The sequence below is a fragment of the Pinus tabuliformis genome, chromosome 9 (assembly GCF_031772625.1).
Source record: "Pinus tabuliformis cultivar Carrire ecotype Pingquan chromosome 9, CPIR1, whole genome shotgun sequence".
In the NCBI taxonomy this organism is placed as follows: Eukaryota; Viridiplantae; Streptophyta; class Pinopsida; order Pinales; family Pinaceae; genus Pinus; species Pinus tabuliformis.
Window position 1 is genome coordinate 1591774726 of NC_142307.1, and position 14306 is coordinate 1591789031.

Below are 14306 nucleotides of genomic sequence, written 5' to 3' on the forward strand. Positions count from 1 at the left end.
CAGACCATTGCCATGCAACTAGATATTTTCTGAATCCAACAAAAGAAACAGGAAGCTGAGATGGCTATGGCAATTTTTTGTCCTAGATGTACAAGGAAGCATCCTAAGAATGAGTGTCCATTGCACTTAGTGGAGTTATGTTTCATTTGTGAGGAAGACCACCCCACAAACCAGTGCCCAACCTTACCTGGACTTAAAGCCATGTACCAAGGGGCTGAAGGGGCCACTGAGCCACTCTACTTCCTTAACCAAAGGAGGCCACATGGGTCCAGACCTTACCAGCAGGGGATGCAAGGAACATCCCAAACTTATTACAACCCCAACCAATCCACTCACATGCCTTCTTGGGGGCCCCCTGCTCATCCTTCCTGGTCCACACCTCCTCCTTGGTCTTATCCATCTCAGTACCATACTCAACCTGCTGCTCATTCGTTTCACTCTCGTATCCAGCCACAACCTCAATGGAATGCCCGTCAACCGGGGTGGAGGCCCCAATACAACTATCCTCCCACTATCTTGCCTCCACCTCCTACTCAACCACATCCATTACCTCCTGCTCCTCCAAGACAACCCCAGATGCCTGTCAACCGAACCCAAACCCCAATAATAGATAGGCCCAACAGGTATACACTAGAGAGACAACATGCCCTACCTATGCTGTGGAGATTCAGGAGATCAACCTACAATCTGGAAAGGTCCTTCCAGATTGCCAGCCTCCTACCTCGGAGGAAGAGGAAGAGAATCGTGAAAGTGAACCCAAAGCCATTCCACCCTTTCCTGAGAGACTAATAGTAGCCACACAACCAAACCTAGAGGAGACTGAACTTCTGGGAGAACTTAAACAGTTGTGTGTGAAAATCCCACTTCTCCGAGCCATAACCAATCTACAAAAAAATTATCAAGGAGAAGTGTTTCAGGCACCCAGGCAGACGCAAGAGAGATGCCCCAACCATCAATGTCATAGGACAACTATCCGATCTAATGTTGGTACAAGTAATCTATCCAAAATATTTGGACCCTGGGAGTCTTGTAGTTGGTGTCCACATCAATGGCACCATAATCCACGACACCTTGATTGATCTAGGGGCTGCCATTAATGTGATGACCAGGAACACTATGCTTAAACTTAACCTTCAGGGTTCCTTAAGAAAGACCTTGACAATATTGCAGTTGGCAGACCGCTCCACTGTGACTCCCGAAGGGATTGTGGAGGATGTCCTGGTCTCTGTTGACTCTTCGGAGTACCCTGCAGACTTATTGGTCCTTCAACCAAAGGAAAAGCTCACTGGATACCCCCTCATTTTGGGAAAGCCTTAGTTATCTATTACAGATGCTTACATCAGTTGTCGAGCTGGAAGCATGACCATCAAGAATGGGCCTATGTCCAAACAACTAGTCCTATACCCTCCTACCCAACCTCTGTTAGAACATGACTTACCACTCTGGTTGGAGGAGGGAGATGAGGGTGACGTCTAATTTGCACCATTGTGCATAGTAGAAGCCGCCAGGGGAGGCACTCTAACCGAGGATGACTTGATCGAGAATTTGATTCAAAATCCACCTCCCTGTGTACTATCATTAGAGGAGTTAGTGGAAGGTACCCCAGCCAGCACTTTAGTGGACCTTTATGTGGCCAATCCGACCTCACCCAGAGTTAAAAGTGTGGAATTTGGCCCTGAAAGAACCCTAAAGATGAGCTCATCCCTATATTCCTCTCAGGAGAAGGAGCTTTGTAGCTTATTGAGCCACCATTTGGATGCCTTCGCTTGGAGCTATAAGGAGATGAAAGGAGTCCACCCTTTGGTCTTTACCCATCACATTTACATTAAAGAGGATTGTAAACCAGTCAGGTAGCCTTAGAGGAGAATGAATCCAACCCTTAAGGACATCGTTAAAGAAGAATTGCAAAAATTGTTGGATGCAGTATTCATCTACCCCATCTCGGACAACGAATGGGTTTCTCCTCTTGTGCTTTTACCTAAGAAAAATGGGAAGTGGAGAATCTGTGTATATTATCGAGAACTTAACAAAGCCACCAAGAAAGACCATTTCCCTTTGTTGTTCATAGATCAAGTGCTAGATGGGCTGGCAGGGAAGAAGTTCTTTTCTTTCCTAGATGGGTTCAGTGGGTATAATCAAATCCAAATCAGCCCGGAAGACCAAGATAAGACCACCTTCACTTGTCCTTGGGGAACCTTTTCCTACCGGGTCCTTCCCTTTGGACTATGCAATGCTCCTGCCACTTTCTAGAGTGCAGTATTGAGCATATTTACTGAGCTGGTTCACGATTCAGTGGAAATCTATATGGATGATTTTACTCCTTATGGGTCTAACTTCCAAGAAGCATTGTCTAACCTGGAATTTTTTTTAACCAAGTGTATTGAGATGAACCTGTCCCTCAGTCATGAAAAATGTGAATTCTTGATGACTAAAGGGATCGTGTTAGGTCATACCATTTCTCAGCAAGGATTACAGGTGGATTCTAATAAAATTGCTACCATCCAAAAGGTTCCATCTCCTCAAAAGGTGAGAGATGTTTGGAGATTTCTAGGCTTAGCAGGATATTATAGAAGATTCATTAAGATTTCAGTAAGATAGCCTCGCCATTGTTTGTCTTCTTAGGGAAAGATGTTGAGTTTAAATGGACTAACGACTATCAAGGGGCTTTCGATGAGTTGAAAGATAAGCTAGTGTCTGCCCCGATGCCTCGAACAGAGCCATAGGGGCAGCCTTAGGACAAGTTGAGGAGAAACTACCATATGCCATATACTTTGTCAGCAAAAACCTGTCCAAGGTAGAGATGAACTATATTGTAACCGAAAAAGAGTTCCTGGCTGTAGTCCATTCCCTAAATAAGTTCAGACACTACATCACTAGTTATCAAACATTCGTACACATTGATCATGCTGCAATTAGATATTTAATGAATAATCCTGATGTAAATTCTCGTATCATTAGATTTTTACTCTTATTGCAGAAATTTGATTTGACTATTGTGGACAAGCCAGGTAAGGAAAATGTTGTTGTTGACTTTCTGTCTAGATTGAATTTTCCTGCAGGTGAATAAGGGACAGTGGATGACCAGATGCCAGACGAACACTTGTTTTCTATTTCAGTTCTCTCTCCATGGTTTGCTGATATAGCAAATTACTTGGTCTCAGCATAGTTCCCTCCACACCTATCCTCAGGAGAGAAGAGAAAAATTGTGAGGAAAAGTGCCCCATTCACTTGGATCGGGGGCAACCTGTTTAAACTTGGCCAAGATTAGATCTTGAGGTGTTGTGTTAGGGAAGAGGAAGTTTTCAACATCCTCCTGACCTGTCACGATGGGCCCTGTGAAGGTCACTTTGCAGTGAAAATCACTACCTTTAAAATTCTACAGGCAGGCTACTATTGGCCCACTCTTCATCAAGATGTAAGATACATCAGCCAATGTGAACAATGTCAAAGGATGGGGAAACCGACTCCAAGGGATGAAATGCCCCTCCAACTTCAAGTGACCTTCGAGCCATTTGAGAAGTGGGGCATGGATTTTGTGGGTCCTATCAACCCTCCTTAAAAGCAAAGGTCTTACATCATAGTGTGCACAAACTACCTGACAAAGTGGGTAGAAACCAAGGCAATCAAGGAAGCGACAGAGGGAAAAGTGGCTAAGTTTTTAAGGGAAAATATCTTCTACAAATTTGGCTACCCAAGAGAGCTGGTCACCGATCGAGGAAGTCAGTTCACCTCTAACCTAATTGAAGACCTGCTTGCTCATCACAAGATCAAGCACATAACTTCCACCCCTTATCATCCACACGCTAATGGGTGGGTTGAAGTTACTAATAGATCGTTGGAAGAGATTTTGACTGAAGTGGTGAGCAACAGTAGGAAGGATTGGGCAGTTCGCTTGGTTGAGGCCACTTGGGCCTACAACACCACTTGGAAAATTACAATAGGTTTCACACCTTATGAGCTGGTCTACGGGAAGAAGGCTCTGTTGTCCATAGAATTTGAGTACAACACATTGAGGATGGCAGCTCAGCTGGACCTAGATCTCAACCATGCACAACAGGAAGGACTACTACAGCTGAATGGATTAGATGAACATAGAATGTAGGCCCTCCTCCACTCAGAAGTAGTTCAACTCCAGAGGAAGATATGGAATGACCGACACCTTAATGAAAATATATTCCAGCCAGGAGATTGGGCGCTGCTGTATGACTTAAGATACAAGGATTTCAAAGGGAAACTAAGGACAAGGTGGTTAGGACCATATGCAGTGGAGAAATGCAACGACAATGGTTCAGTCCTTATCAAGACCATTGATGAAGAAGCCATCCCCATGCTCGTCAATGGGCATCGATTGAAAATCTACAGGAAACCCCTTTCAAGGTAGGAGTTCATTGAAACTTTGGACAAATCAGTGTTGGTAGTGGAGCAGGGCCCTGTCTCTACTCCACCCACACCTTGAGAATCAAAAAAAAAAAAGAGAGAGAAAAACAAAGAAATGAAATAAAAAGATCCCTAGGTGAAAACTTCTTAGAGGTGCCTGGGGCAGACAGTGAGGGTGAAAACATCATGGAGGCACTCCAGCTGTCTCTTAAAAAAAAAACAAAGAAAAGAAAAACAGGACTAATCTCTGTGGAATAATTGCAGGTTAAGAAGGTTGCGCAAAACAAGGACAAGGGTACACAGCAGGCTACAGGACACCCTCACAGACACTTCCTCCATGACCACTCACCTCTCCTAGGATTTGATCATATTTGGGGGTAGATTTCACCTTCTACAGGATGTTCTGCTTATGCTACAGGCAGTTTATGTCTTCTACAGGAAACATCCTGTAGAACCTTTGGGCAAGCCAAAATCGATCTTGGAGGGGAATCTGAAGGTTGGAATTTTTTCGTTAGGACTACAGCCACCCCTATTTCCACCCATCACCATATGGCACCCTGTTCCATCTCTTTACACCTCCATCACCCACTTGGTTATGTGTTCCTGTACAATCATACAAGAAACCCTGTTTTCCTCAAATTGACAGCCAAAATTTTTAGTGATAAGTTAAGCAACAAAGTCTCGCTCACCCTACCTGTCCAAACTCCATCTAGACTCTTCATCAATGAATCCCTCGTCTGCAATATAGCCCTGCTTGTTTAGCCTACATCCCAGGAGGAGAAGCAGCTACAGGACATCCTACAGGAATCCTATAGTAGCTGATCCCTCTGGAAGACATACTCTGGAGGCAGGGACAACTGATATCAACAAAGGGAATGTGCAAAAGGCTCCTCTTGGACGTGAAAACATCCTTGGTAGCTGAAACCAAACAGAACCTATGCATGCAACGTTCATAACCGAAGGATTGGGTTCCAAAACCCGTGCATACAACATCAACAAATGAAGCAATCAGTTCTACCACCCGTTCACGAGGCAGCATCATGCAAAGCAGTGGTTCCCAGACCCGAAGTCTGCATAACGCGTCCATGGCCACGGTGGTAAGTGTCTAAACTCATTCCTCAATTACATAAAATATATTTCAAAAACTGCATGATTGTGAAAATGGTTCGGATTGGATGGGATCGGTGGCCAGTCAACTAGCCACCCTCTGCCAGTTACAAAGCTTCGTGGGATTCGAACAAGCTCAGTTACGTTCAAATTTTCCGCCGAGTCGTTCAGCCGACATGTGTGGAGTGTCCAGTCGGGGAAAATCAGTGGGACTGGTAGTGGTGGCGGTGGTTAATGGCAGAGGGGAGGTGATGGCGGTCAGAGACACATAGAACAATGATGGTCGTGACGTTGGATCAACGGTTCGGTCCGGCCACCTCATTCCCTTGCCAAAAATTGCGCCACAGTTAAAAGATGCTCTGCTGAAGACTCTCACCACCCACTGTTCATTTGCACTTGCAACATCCTCAGCCGAAGTACGCATTCTCTGTATCCAAAATCTGTTAACCCGTCATCCTCCACTAAGTTTTTCGGCCTGTTCAAAAAATCTCCTGCGTACCAAGCTTGTTCAGAGGCATTGTGACCTCCTACAAAAGCTGGTAAGAGTTATATAGGAAGCAACTCTACAGGAAGTCCGGCACAAGTTTCCGGAGCAGAGAAACCTGGACTTTTCTTCGTCGAATTTGGAGTTTCGAGAGAGGTAGGCTCAAACACACTCTTCTATGCATGGTATGTTTCAAAAAGGTGGTGAATTGAACTGTTTCAAATTGGGGAGTTCGAGAAAAATCAGCCTGTGAGTTGGAAATAGTAGTTTTCCTGTGTGTTGCACGATATTTCTTAGTCATTTTTGCGTCAAATTCTCCTCCACAGTTCCTATTTAAAAAATAAAATTCTCCTGTAGGAAAGATATGCAACTAAGGGCTAGCCTGTGTATGAAGAGTTTGAATTTGCATGTTTGCATGCATGTTGGGAATAAACAATGAGCTCTGTACTCTGCCTGTGGAAACTCAATTTCTTCCTTCATAAACAGACAGCTGAGTTCTGGGCAGCAACAGCCTTAAAGCCAAGAAATTGGTGCTAGTTGATAGTTGAAATACCTTCTCAATGTTCAGGGGAGAAATCCATAAACAAAATTCCCTTTTTTGATCAAAGCATAAAACAAGGCACTCTCACCATGCCAGGAGGGTTTATCATGAAAGAACCTTCATATTCCAGCAAGCTACGTGAGCATCCAGAGGTGGTAGACCTCTTCACCCGTGCCAATTGGATGTCCTTTTGTGACAAAATTCAAGGTAATGACGATGAGATAACGGAGGAATTCTTAATGTCCCTAAAATTTGAATCAAAGATAGAGGCCACAATGAATTTTAGGCATTTGAACCTCGAAGTTACCCTTGAGCTCATCAATCATGTTATGGGTCTCCCATTGGGTCTCCCTTGGAGCAAAGAAGAAAGGTCATTGGGCCAGCGAGCCAAGAAATCATTCTTCTTGCCCGAGGAACATCCTGTAGAAGACAAAAATGGGGTCCAGAGAACCAGCTTACCTCCTCTTTGGAGCGAGGTCAGTTTCCAAATCATGAAATACATTACTTGTGAAGGGAGGTTCAGCATTGTCTACGACTATCATTTTGGGTTGTTGAATGAACTAAGACATGGAATGGATTTAGCTCTGGAAGAGAAGTTGATCATCCCCTATTTTATTCTGCAGTCATTAAGTGAATGTGGCACAAAATTGAAGGAAGGGACACCAGATCAGTTAGCCCATCATGGGCTCATCAAAATTTTAGTGGAAGATGCCCTCCACACCTACACTATCCCCCTCTCTTTGGAAATTTTCCGAAACATGACCAAAAATGACGATATTAGAATTATGGCCGAGGAGCTCACCTCATCTAGCAATGAAGAAGGGGAACGCACTGAAGCAAGAGAGAAAACCAGTGGTAAAGAAACACAGGACAAACAAGCACAACCAGGACAAAAAGAGAAAGAGGGAAAGGGCCAAATTTCTGAGCCTAAAATAGAGAAAGGAACAATAGCACAAACACCAAGTGAAAAGAGACTGCAGAGGAGAGAAGAGAAGGTAGAAACATCCCAAGTAAATGCTGACATGGCCATAGCAGTCACACCAAAACAAAAGGCAAAGGCAGATCCTGAAATGGCCACAATACAAGCAGACACAGTTGACATAGAGGCTTCTACAAGAAGCATAGAAATAGAATATCAAAGAGGGAAATCACTAGAAATATTGGCAAGAGAGGCAACAGCTGTGCTGGCCACCTTAAAAACACCTCCGAAACAAAAAAGGAAGCAGAAGAGGTAAACCTCCATGTACTTTAGAGCAAGAAGGAGCACACGGATCAAAGTAGGCAGATCCCAGCTACAGTCAAAGGAGCCAATTCTCATTGAGGAAACAACCCCTAAAACAAAGGAAGGGACTCCTTCAAACATTTCCATCACCTATGAGCGAGGAAGCCCAAAAACTTCCACCTGGAGAGAAAGACTAGAAATAATGGAGTCAAAGACAGTTCTACAGGATGTTGAGAAAGCTCTACAAGAAACTTGGGCTAAGCTAAAAGAGACCGAGAAATTGGAGGAAAAGGTGGCCAAACAACCATAGGAAGAAGAAAGGATAGAGGAAATATTGGAACCAAGTCCTTAGCCCAGTTTGGGCACATACTATAACCTGTTAGAAGCTAGGAAAATAATTCCCCAGAAATTTGTGGTGCCACTATTCTTTGCACTGGAGGAAGAAAGAATTAGGACTCATACTTGGATGAGGATTGCCAAGTCCAAGGGTGTGGTAGACATAGGTCCCCTAGAAGAACAACTCAGGGAGTCAAGGAAAGAATTGGCCATGGTGAAGCATGTGGAAAGCATTCAGAGGGCCAAACTATAGGAAGAGAACGAGCTGCTGAAATAGCAGCTACAGCTACAAGGAATCCAAAGGGAAGACAGGCCCTCCATTCTAGGACAACAACAACAACAGGAAAAGCCTCCAACAGACAAAGAAACCTTGGATGAATAGCAAAGAAAGGATGGGCTGCGGGCTGAGATCGAGGGACTAACAAAACAACTACAGGAGAAGGAGTTGCAGGACGCAGAAGAGATACAGTCGCTAAGGCAATAGGTACATGAGAAGGAAGCCCAACTGGCCTGCATGGCCAGCTGGGAAATAGAGGTCGTATCGTGTAGGCAGCCTACCAAGTCATAAGCTTTGTACCTTAAAGATCAATGGTTGCAGTTCTAGATTAACACCTTGGACCAAAGGGGCACTACTCCATTTCAAAACTATCATCAATTCATGGCTTTATGTGACAGTAACTCATCAGAGGACATGTCTAAATTATCAAAGTTTTATTTGCACAACTTGGCCCTTCCAAATATGAATTCGTGGGATACCAATGTTGTGGTAGGAGTTGTGCAACTTATGGCCGTGGCCTCCTGGTTGAATCATGAGGAAAAAAGGGCAGTAGAGGTGCGAGATATTATGAACAGGGAACTCAGCGAACCACTAATGATCAGAGCAGAGCTGGAGGATCCCTCGACACTGATAAGCACCCACCAACACTTGGCCAAAAACCCTTAGGAGTTAGCAGAGTACATTGAACGACAAGCTCAGGCTATTGCCTACTTTGACGACATGGAGAGACTATTGGGGGATAATTGCCTTCATGCTTACACAAGGAGCTGGAACACATTGCCCCATAGTTTTAAGATAAGGGAATACCACTCTCCAACCAGGATGAGGGAGGCCTTAGCAAGGGTACCCCTCTATAAACAGTCAATGTAAAATATGCAGGCCAATTGGATCAGCCTAAAGTTCAGTTCTCCCTTGCTTTTGGGATTGCTGGAAGGAATTAAGGAAGAAGAGGAAAACAGGCAGTGGGAGGAAGTGGAAAGAAAAGTAGGATTTCATGACCGGGAAGAAGACATCACCTCGGAGGCCTGGGATGTGAGAGAGGTGGTCAAAGCTATCAAGGATGATGAGCTAGATTAGTTGCTTAGAGGATGAGAAACCCATTTAGCAGGGGGGTGATGATGAGCCCCAAAAATGGGTAACTTATTGGGCTGATTTTTCCTATTGTTCTTCATCAATCCACCATTTTTCATAGTTTATGCATGTTTTTTGAGTATATTTATGTTAGTTGAACGAATGAGAATAGTCACTTGACCAAGAGGGCTAACACGTGGCTATTGCATATTTTTGGACAAATTTTGGACCAAGGCCAAGCATTTATGAGCCAGATGACAGCGAAGAATGAAGGAACAAGGGTGAGGATTCATAGGAAGGGTGTATCCTACACTAAATGGCCCCTTCCTTGAATTCTCCACCCTCAGCTCAGAGATCAGCAGGCCACCGAAAAGGATCCCCAAGGGCAGCCAAGCAGTTTTGTGTAAAGTGACTGATCTCTCGCAGCTCATGAAGCTGAGCCCCTCGAGTTAAGGAGGGATGTTGGAGACCCTCGTAGTGCATAAATAGGAAGGCTTCCAGCCTTCGTAGGTCACTTTTTTGAACAATTGTATTCTGCACTATAGTGCTGCTAGTTTCTCAGCTCATTTTGTAGCTTCTGCTGTACAACTTTCTCTGTGACATGGTTATTTTTGAATAATGGAAAGTAGTTTCATTTGGCATCAGTTCTGAGATTTTTCTTAGGAGCCTGTAGCTCTTAGGGTTGGGTCCAACCTAAGTGCTAAGGCCTCCTTCATGTACTGTTATATGTTTTTAATGTCTTTGCAAAACAATTTCTGTTAAGTAGATTATAGTCTTGCTTGGTTACCTAGGAAATTGTTTATGATTAAAAAGGCTTCTCATGTTCAGATTGATTTGATAGGTTAATAACAGAGAAGATCTTTAGAAAAAGTCCATCAAGCGCCCCTGATCTAACCTCTCCCTCTGTGGGACCATGAGCTGAGACCAAGGTGTACTTGCTGCCACCAAGAACACTGTCTTTGCTTCATCATGCAATTGTTAGTGTTAAATTCTCATTTGCAGAGGTTGATACCAGTTGTGACATGTTTAGGTTCATGATTGCTTAGTTTGCATAGCTATTTCACATGATTTTGTTGCAATAAACTTCTGTTCATTTTCTTTGCTGATATTCAGGTCAAATTAGGTTAAAGTAGCTAGGTCTTTGGTTTTTAGAGTCTTTGTTTGAATATTTTGGAAAATAACTTGCAGAGCACCTGTGGTATCTCTTTGCCTACCCCTACTCCATCAATACCACCTACTCTTTCCTCCAACTCTGATTCTTGCCTCACAGTTGCCACGTCCCCTCACTTTGACCTAATTTCCATATTTTTGTGCAACATTGCTCTACCCCTCCTTGAACAAATCCAGCCATCCTTATCACTCACCTGCTTCGTTCGCCAAGTCCTAGACCTCCTCACACTCTTACCTCACCTCCATACCCACTTCTCCACCTTTTTTCACCATCATCCCTTCAAAACTCCCTTTTGGAACATCCTGTAGAAACATCCTATAAAAGCCATAGAACATCCTGTAGAACCCCTGTAGAATTCCTATAGAAGACCACGAAAGCAATTTCTTGAGATCCAAGCACTATGAAGCTTTCTGGAAGGGTGACAGGGACCCCTTAGGCCCTCTTCTAACATTCCCAACCTCCTGCAAGCACCTACTCCATTTCCTTTCGCCAATCAACCTCTGCACAGTCAACAACAGTTAAAGCACATGCAAAATAATTCTGACAAATTACTCAAAAATGCAAAAAGATGTTGTCTTCATATTTCTCTTCAGAAGTAGCTTATTCACATGCATTTTACCTTTTTATAAGTCAATGGCATCCATTTCTGTAGATTTCATCCTTTTACTTGCACTAGTAGGGTTAGTCGGTACAACTAGGATTTGCAAGGGTTTTCGTTCCTTTCTAGCTTTCAACTTCTTTCTGCAAGTAGATTAGCCTCTGGTTGAGTTAGTTTTTTTCCTTCACGGTTAAAAGCTTCTTCTGAGAGCTCATAGAAGTTGGCTTAAGCTCCTAGCAGACTTGTTCCAGCTGATCAAGTGACAGCCTACGACAAGAGCTAGTACTTGTGCATATAGCACCGTCGCTTCCAAGTTTGTTACAAACTACAAGGTTGATAAAAGTAAAGAAGGGAGTCCTAGGCGTTGCAGCATTATTTCTACAATACTAGACCCCACCAATGGCCATGAGGAATACACAGTGGATCCATATGACAAACCAAAATAACATAGCCAACAATGAAGGCAACATGGATCTATATCATAGTATACCTTAGTAGGACTATGGACACATACAAGAGAGTGCCCTAGAATAGTCCTCAAAATACATAAAATGATACAGAACTACAACAAATCTTAGGAAAGGTTTCATATAAGGGTGGGATTCCCCTAACCCAAGGTGTTATACACAACCCTAATGGTACAAATATACATCATGCAAATAATGTGCTAAATTCAAACATGGTATAAACCCCTTGATTACTGCCTTTGAGGGATACCATTGATAGATGTGATGGTACCCACCATTTATGAAAATGAACCCTTAGGTACCAAGCTGTTAGGCCCCTATACTACTAGTGTAACCCCTTATTGTTATTAGTATAACCCACTTATTATATTGATGTACCCATGTAGTGCCCATATTGTTACTATTGTGCCCCATAGAAGCCCACTATTGTTATTATTGTGCCTTTATATTATTATTGTTAGGTCGGCTGGATTATATTGTGACTCCGTAGACTCCTATATATAGAAAGGAGGTTTTGTCATTTGAATCATCAAAGAATTGTTCATTTATGTAATGTAAAGGAGGTTTCCCCCTCGAAGAGGCTGAATTCTAAGGCGTTGATCTATCTTTCCTATCTTTTCTTGAGCTGGTTTCATAACATTTGGTATCAGAGCTTTGGATTCTAGGGTTTCACTGCTCCATACAAGTCATTGTGGCATTTTCACTATAACGTTTTTTCTGTGACGTTTCAGAAGTCGCAACAAAAGCCCACTTGAGAAGAAATCGTGCTGAACCTTGGGTCCGAATTTCAGAACTTTTCGCGTGATATTTTCGGAGATATGATCTGAGGAAGTTGGTCTTTTTGCAGACTCCTGAATTACATTCAAAACAGGTGACCTGGGGAAAATCGTCATAACTTTCTCTCTGGGGATTGGATTGAAATTTCGTAAGAAGGTACAAAAAGAGGATGGACTGTAGCTTTTTTGTATATCTTTTTTAGATCCAAAGGTCAAAATAGTGACACGTGGCACTTCATACAATTTCTCTCTTCTGGAAAGGTCTATAATCAGGTCATCTTGGGAGATTGTGCATAACCTTTTCTTAGAGAATCCAATTTGGATCAGACTAGTGGCATTGGAAAGGGGACACAGAGGGCTACTATAGCTCACAATTTCATAACTTAAAGATCCAAAAGTACATAATTACAGTCGTTTCAAGGTCGAGATCCTAAAATCAAGAAAAAGAAAGATGAGGAAGTTTGATGGCAAGGATCCGGTAAATTGGATACTTCAGATGGAGCAATATTTTGATCTACATGGTGTACAACTGGTACAAAAGGTATGTATTACATCTTCATATTTAGAACCAAATCAATTTTTATGGTATGAAGGGCTTTCTTCTCGTAAACAACTTGTTACGTGGTCAATTTTCACGGAGGAAATGATAGCACATTATGAGGATACAAAGAGCAACACCTTCTTTAGAACAAAACCACAAAAATTGGAAAGACTAAAAGGGTTTTGTGACATAGTGGAAAGCAAAATTATGGAAACCATGAAGCGTACCCCTCACAACTATAAATATGGAAGTGTTGTTTCTCCTAGCCTTCCACAGCCTACAAGGGTTACACCACAACAATTGGAAGAAAAAAGAGAAAAAGGACTTTGTTACAATTGTGATATCAAATGCACTAAAGGTCATAAGTGTGATGAGAAGAAATTATTTTACATAGAATATGAAGAGGAGGAAGAAAATGATCAAGAAACATCAAAAGAAGAAGATATACGCCAGGACCCCACCCCAGAGAAAGAAGAAATGAATCAAACCATATCTTGTAAAGCATTGGCAAGAATTACCACTCCTCAAACTCTCAATATAGAAGGACATATCAAGAAGAAAAAGGTGCAAGAAGTGAAAGATAACATCGAGAAAGAAGAAATGAATCCAACCATATCTTGTAATTCATTGTTCGAAATCACCACTCCTCAAACTATCAAGATAGAAGGACATATCAAGAAGAAAAATGTTCAAGAAGTGAAAGATCACATCGAGCATCAAGAAATGAATCCTACCATATCTTGTAAAGGATTGGAAGAAATTACCACTCCTCAAACTCTAGAGATAGAAGGACATATGAAGAAGAAAAAGGTTCAAGCAGTGAAAGATGACATCGAGCATCAATAACAAGTTCTCCAACTTTTAAAGGATAACGTCACTTCGGTGCAAAATCAAACGAAACAACAGGTAGATCAACATCGTAGTGAAAAATGTTTTGATGTAGGTGATTAGGTATTTTTACTGCTACATCTCAAGCAAGCTATTTATGAGAAGGAAATGTTGGCAATACTACATGCACTTAAAAAATGGCGACCTTACCGAATGGGAAGACTCTTCAAGGATGAGGATGTGGAAGTATTGTTTTGTGCTATTTATATTATCCAACCATATTGGATAAACGAAGCAAGGGAAGAATGGAAGAAGGATGAATAAGTATTGCCACTTATTCAAAAGTTGCAAAAGATCCCAATTCAAACAATATTGCCAAAAATTGAAGAGGAAGGAAAAATCATATTAGAACCTGGAGCAGTCACAGAAACAAGAACTCAACAGCTATGAAATCGATCAATTTTATAGTATCTCATCAAGTGGAAGAACTTACCCATTGAATATTCCAGA

The 14306-nt window shown here is 42.4% G+C and overlaps 1 pseudogene; it reads right to left on the reverse strand.

Moving 5' to 3' along the window:
- The window catches only part of LOC149154823 (uncharacterized), a 126322-nt pseudogene that overhangs the window by 34181 nt on the left and 77835 nt on the right, over positions 1–14306 (reverse strand).